At 35.4% G+C, this 6,690-nt stretch overlaps 1 pseudogene; it reads left to right on the plus strand.

Annotated features, from left to right (window-relative positions):
- The first annotated feature begins 202 nt into the window (after window positions 1-202).
- LOC124102677 (adiponectin receptor protein 1-like) lies at window positions 203-4,390 on the plus strand (annotated as a pseudogene).
- Window positions 4,391-6,690: the final 2,300 nt, after the last annotated feature.

A 6,690-nucleotide genomic window follows, 5' to 3' on the forward strand; every position in this document is an offset into this window, starting at 1 on the left:
GAGTACTCGCTTAGCATGTGAAAGACACTGGGTTCAATATTCAGCACCATGAAAGAAAGAAAGAAGAAAGGAAGGAAGGAAGGAAGGAAGGAAGGAAGGAAGGAAGGAAGGAAACATAAATAAAATAAAGGTATAAAAAATTAAATTGAGCAAATATTAATCCTAGCTATCTTTCAACTTTGGTCTCTTTCATTCCGCCCACATGCCTCAGTTTTTGATCACTTTGGCAGCTATGCCAGTTACTTTTTATGCAAGACTTGGCCACATGTTGTCAGTTCCCTAAACTCATTCTGATGTCCGCCCTTCCCAACCACCAGTCATCACTAATCTAAAGCTATAATTACTCAAGGCCACACTGTAGTTTTCAAAGCAGTAATTATCAATCCAATGAATCTAATTGAGTCTAATGAATCTAATTTACTAATGGGTAAAGAACAGAAGAGACTTACAGGTTGTTTTTTAGATATTTCTTTGAGATAGCCACTCACAGTTTTCTTTGATGAATTTTGTTTAGGGACCTTCTGGGAAGATGCTTTATTAGTGTCTCCTTTTACAGAAAATAAAATATCAAAACCTCATTTCCTAAAAAAGTTTAATTTGAATTCTGTCTATGTAAAATATATCATGTACAGTCTGCTCTTTACGGTAATAACTATAACTAAGGATGATGATTTTGTAATGCTAGAAAGGGATGTAAATATAAACCCGGGGGGGGGGGGGTTATGTGACTGTTTTGACCCATTTATGCTTATCTATAATCTCCATAGTAGAGAACAAGTTCTGTTTTCCTCTTAGGTTTCTAGACATACTGATGCACAGATTTCCATAATAGATGCTGAAAAAACAGGCTACTAGTGACATTTTATACAAGGAACACAGTGACCTTGTGTATGGCTTTATATTTTCATGTTCATATGTCCATAAATAAAGAAGTTCACAATGAATAATGTTAAATGCTCTAAAACTATTTTTGATAGAATATTATCAGACTTAATAGTATATTACAGAAAGGACAGCTTATCATATGACATGATGACTATAACTGAGTTTGACTACTTTCTACCTACAGTCTGTTTCCATAAAGCAACAAATGCACTATGTGCTTCAATCACTGCTTTGTGTGTGTTCTTGGCCTTTACGATCATTCTACATCCTGAATCCACTTAAAATAGAGTCAATAAGTGCCATACCTTTTCTTTTATACTGGGAGGTTGAAACAGAACATCAGGTAATATAGACACCTATGCTCCCCAAGGAAACAGATGATCCTTCTTAGTTTGGTTTGCCATAGGGTACTTAATTTTTGAAGTATTACAGTTGGGAATATAGTTGCCGAAAGAAATAAATAGCAAAGAATGCATGAATTTCCACGTTTACATTCTTATTGTGCCTATACATAGTTTTTGATACAACACCAATAAATACATTGCATTTTATTATCTGCTCCTAACGGCTTAATAAAAAACTTAATTTATAATCCCTTCAATTTCTCTTTTGAATTATGGAGTTAATGGTTTTTTCTGCAAAATTACTCTTAGGCAAAAAAAAAGTTAAACTGATTTTTTCTACTTCATACATACATTTAATATTCATCTTTTTAAATTATAATTAATTTCTATGATGGCCTGGGGGTATATAGCTCAGTTGGTAGAGTGCTTGCCTCCCATGTACAAGACCCTGGGTTCTGCTGCCTTTCCTATCCTCTACTATCCCCCCTCCCCTCCCCTCAGAATACAACAGACACTAGTATGGCAATATGTAAATCAATGGAAGTGTAACTGATGTGATTCTGCAATCTGTATACGGGGTAAAAATGGGAGTTCATAACCCACTTGAATCAAAGTGTGAAATATGATATATCAAGAACTATGTAATGTTTTGAACAACCAACAATAAAAATTAAAAAAAAAATAAAAGGAAAGAGTAATAAGGAGAAAGAATATCAAAATAAAAACAAATGTAGCCAAAGGTAAAAAAAAAAAAAAAACAGGATGCATATTATTGACTCATTTCTGATCTGTAGAAGGATATCTATTAATCTATTTGGTACTGGGAATTGAACCCAGGCTCTTTTTACCACTGAGTTACATCCCAGCCCTTTAAATATTTTATTTTGAGACAGAGTCTCACTAAGTTGCTGAGGCTGGCCTCTAACTCACCATCCTCCTTGCCTCAGCCTCCTGAGTTGATGGGATTACAGGCATGTGCCACTGCACCCAGCTATTAGGTATACATTTGTAGACATAAATATTCAAAGTATACTCATGTAAATTGTATTATAAGTCTGAAAAAGTTTATGAATATCAAAATATATTAGGAAGCAGTAGCTATGATCTGGGTGAATTTAGTTCAATTCTATAGTTTCTAAATGTCCTCTTATCTGCCACATATGACTTTTAAAACTGGAGAATCAATATATTAAACAATTATTCTTATATATTTCTCAAATAGACTTACATATTAATTCCCAAACTGCTCTTCAAGCCCAGTTCTTTTCCATGACATGGATGTCCCAGAGTCAAATTCACTCCTCACTACCATTCCTCTTTTAATCTCCGAATCATACTTTTCCCTAGATAAGTACTTTGTTGCTGCTATGTCTTTACAAATGTAGAGTTCCCAAGTGGAATGCTTCATAAATTATTCATGTTTCTATCCTTGGCATAAAGCATGCATTATGTCTTATTAAAAAGTTACTGATATTATTTGAGTGAATAAACTAAAGGCATTAATTTTTATTCCTTATGTTTTAAAGAATTATTAAAGTTTTTTAATTGGAAAAAAAGACCCTGGGTTCAATCCTCTAGCACTACACACACACACACACAGAAAAAAAAATACTATGGATCTTGATATGCCAGAAAGTCTTTTAATCAGAAAAAAAATGTGTTCCATGGTGACTTAGTATTTAAAAAAAATAAATCCTCCTATATGCAAAAGAAAATATCAATTTCCTAAGTTGTTAAAGGTCTTTTCCAAGATCACATAACTGGAAAAGAGGAGTGGGATTGAAATTAAGTTATAAGTAATTTTCAATACACTGATGTTCTTTCTAGTGTACTTGCAACTTTAGAGGAACATCACAATTGGATTTTACATGAAGAAACTTACATCTCTAAAAAGAAGAGGAGTAAGTACAATTAACATGGGAAACATTTTCATTAAAAAGCATGATTTTTTTTACTGTTTCTTGGATAAATAATGAACAAAACATATAATAAAAAAGTAAAAATGAGGTATGGGTACTGACACTTCCCCTGCAGGCCCACCATGCCATGGAGAAGATGGAGGAGTTCATATATAAGGTCTGGGAGGGGCGTTGGAGGGTCATCCCATATGATGTACTTCCTGACTGGCTTAAGGACAATGACTATCTGCTACATGGCCACAGATCACCCATGCCCTCCTTTTGTGCTTGCTTCAAGAGCATCTTCTGCATCCACACAGAAACTGGCAACATCTGGACCCATCTGCTTGGTTTCGTGCTATTTCTCTTTTTGGGAATCTTGACCATGCTTAGACCAAATATGTACTTCATGCCCCTCTTCAGGAGAAAGTGGTTTTTGGCATGTGCTTTTTGGGTGCAGTGCTCTGCCTCAGCTTCTCCTGGCTCTTCCATACCGTTTATTGTCATTCAGACAAAGTCTCCTAGACTTTTCCCAAACTGGGCTATTCAGGGATTCCTTACTGATTATGGGGAGCTTTGTCCCCTGGCTCTATTACTCCTTCTACTGCTCCCCACCGCCTTGGCTCATCTACCTCTCCTTCGTCTGTGTCCTGAGCATCTCTGACATCATTGTGGCACAGTGGGACTGGTTTGCCACTCCTAAGCACCAGCAAACAAGAGCAGGAGTGTTCCTAGGACTTGGCTTGAGTGGTGTTGTGCCCAGCATGCACTTTACTATTGCTGAGGGCTTCATCAAGGCCACCACAGTGGGCCAGATGGGCTGGTTCTTCCTCATGGCTGTGATGTACATCACCGGAGCTGGCTTTATGCTGCTCAGATTCCTGAGTGCTTCTTTCCGGGAAAGTTTGACACATGGTTCCAGTCCCATCAGAATTGCCACATCCTGGTGGTGGCCGCAGCCTTTGTCCAATTTCAGAGGGTCTCCAACCTTCAGGAATTCCGTTATGGCCTAGAAGGTGGCTGTACTGATGACTTCCTTCTCTGAGCCTTCCCACCTTGAGGTGGAGGAGGAACTTCCCAAGTGCTTTTAAAAATAACTTCTTTGCTGAAGTGAGAGAAAGAGTCTGAATTGTCTGTTTCTAGAAGAAACTTCTTAGAGAATTCAGTACCAGTTAAGCTTCAGCTCACTTTCACAGCCACTGGGCAATAAACTTTCCATTCCCATTCCCCTAGCTGGGGAGGGTGTGGATGGTCAACATAGTCATCCCCCTCCTCAACAGTCACCCTCCCCAGCAAGACAACCACCATTCCTTCACAGAGACAGTACTTTGAAGCTCATTTTGAGATCTTACCTGCTCCTTCAACCATTTTAGGAAAAAATTATGGACTGGGACTCTTCAGAAATAGTTTTCTTTTTCCTGAAAGAAAATATCCCTCTCTTACCCCTGTCCTTACGTTGTAACCTGGCTTATAACAGGCCATCCATTTTTGTAGCACACTGGTCCCATCTTTCTAGGGCCTAGATCTGCTTACGTAGCAGGAAGAATAAGACACCAACCTTTACATAGCCCGGCTAATCATGGAAGTGTGTCCAGGCTTCAAATAACTTGAGTGTTAATTTTTTTTTTCTTGGCAGAGTAATGTAAAATTAAACTGGGGAAAGATATTTAATATTTAATACTAAGCTTTAAAAAGAAACCTGCTATCATTGCTATGTATCTTGATGCAAAGATTATGATGATAATAAAAGAAAGTTCAGCAAAAAAAAAAAAGATGTAGATTGTATACATACATGTGGAGTATGGAATTGATGAGATATGCAAGGAGTAAAGCTGCATGGTGTAGTTGGAACCTAGCACGGAGGAAGCCCATGATTGTTATGAGTTCAGGGAATTTTGCGTGGACTGCATTATAAACGGTCTTAAGTTCTGCAGTGAATAAAATTGCATTATAACATGGAAAGTGGGAAAAAGTAAGTTTTAATCATCTAAGAGACATAATCAAACCCATGCAGGGAAAGCCACCAGTGGCAATGTGAAGACTATTGTTGCCAGGTAAGAAATTGGAGCAAGGAGAGTAGCTACATATCAGAATAACTTCAGAAAGGAAGAATAATTGCTCTAGGAAATTAGAATGGAGGAGAGTAGATTATTTCAAAAAATGGCACTGTGAATTGAGCAAGTTGCTATATTAATACACCAAACTTTGGGAGAGGTGATTGGAACATATACCACATGAGGATTTAACTGTGGACTTCAGAATCATCCCTGATAACAGTTCTATGAAATCATAAAAATAAGAGTAGAAAAGAGTTCAAATTAATTCTTTAAATGGATGTCTATGGCACAATATGTGAATGCATATTATTAGGAAATATAGAAAATGAGCAAAAGCAAGTATAAATTTAAAACTAATAATTAGTAGCCTTAAATAGAGTTGACAGTATATTTCTATAAATTTCAAGAATGGATCACTAAAAACAAAGAATAAGCAGACAAAGAAAAATACATAGAGAAAATTTTTAAATAAGTTCATTGAGAAACAAAGTGCTTAATTAAAGTGCTGAATACTAGAAAAGAGGTAGATAAAGCCTGTATTATTGTTGAGAACCTAATTTTCTGGGAAATTAAGATAAGGAAACCTCTGAGGAAATAAAAGAAACATAGATAAAACTAAAAATTTTTAAAATAAAATCTACAAATGGAAAGTAGATATTATATATATAATTAGAGTTCCAGAAAACAATGATTATAAGGAAGAATTATAGTGAAAAATATGACATATTCAAATATCCCTGACCTGAAAAAGTGGTTAGTTCCCCATTTAAATAATGAGATCTTATTGAGATCTTATCAAATGCCAAAAAAACCCTAAATAGTTAGCAGTAAGATTTCCAAAGTATAAAAAAATCCCTAAAATAATTTTAAGAATTAATTTACCTTCAACACAGTAAGAAAAATAATTCCATCATAAAATTATATTATCAATCAGATCAATTTGGAAGTAAAAATGAAATGATAGTCAGATGCAGAACTAACTTCATTTAGTTCTCATATAGCTTTAGCTTTTAAAAAGACAAAAATAAAACAGAGAATTTACTGTTTGAAAACAAATAAATTGAGAAGAACAAGATATTGACAGAGCAGTACAATAAATAAGGAGAATGACAGGACATAAATAAGTCAGGGAGCATGCATAAACATAAATGATATGCATGCCAAATAAGCTTCAAATTCCCACTTCTATTGATGGTTTTTGTTGTTGTTGTTTTCAGTACGTGGTCAAATTAAAATAGGAAGTAAGTTCAGCAGTTCCATGATGGGAAAGTTAATATCATTATGGAAACTGTGTAATTAGGAAATTGGACATCCTCAATTGTGGGAAAGAGATAATAGAAATTATAATTTTTCCCAGTTATTAGAAATACTGGGAAAAAAATAAGAATATTAATAATGACATACCTAAAGATGCCAAATGTGTACCAAAGCTTTGAAAGAAAAAGCCCTTTCTGAAATAATATTAGATGTGTTGCTTAGAGAGCAGAGCAGACTATTTTCTAAGTG

This window comes from Marmota monax, unplaced genomic scaffold, assembly GCF_021218885.2.
Source record: "Marmota monax isolate L192 unplaced genomic scaffold, Marmota_monax_Labrador192_F-V1.1 WCK01_AAM20220418_F8-fsc00002, whole genome shotgun sequence".
Lineage (NCBI taxonomy): Eukaryota > Metazoa > Chordata > Mammalia > Rodentia > Sciuridae > Marmota > Marmota monax.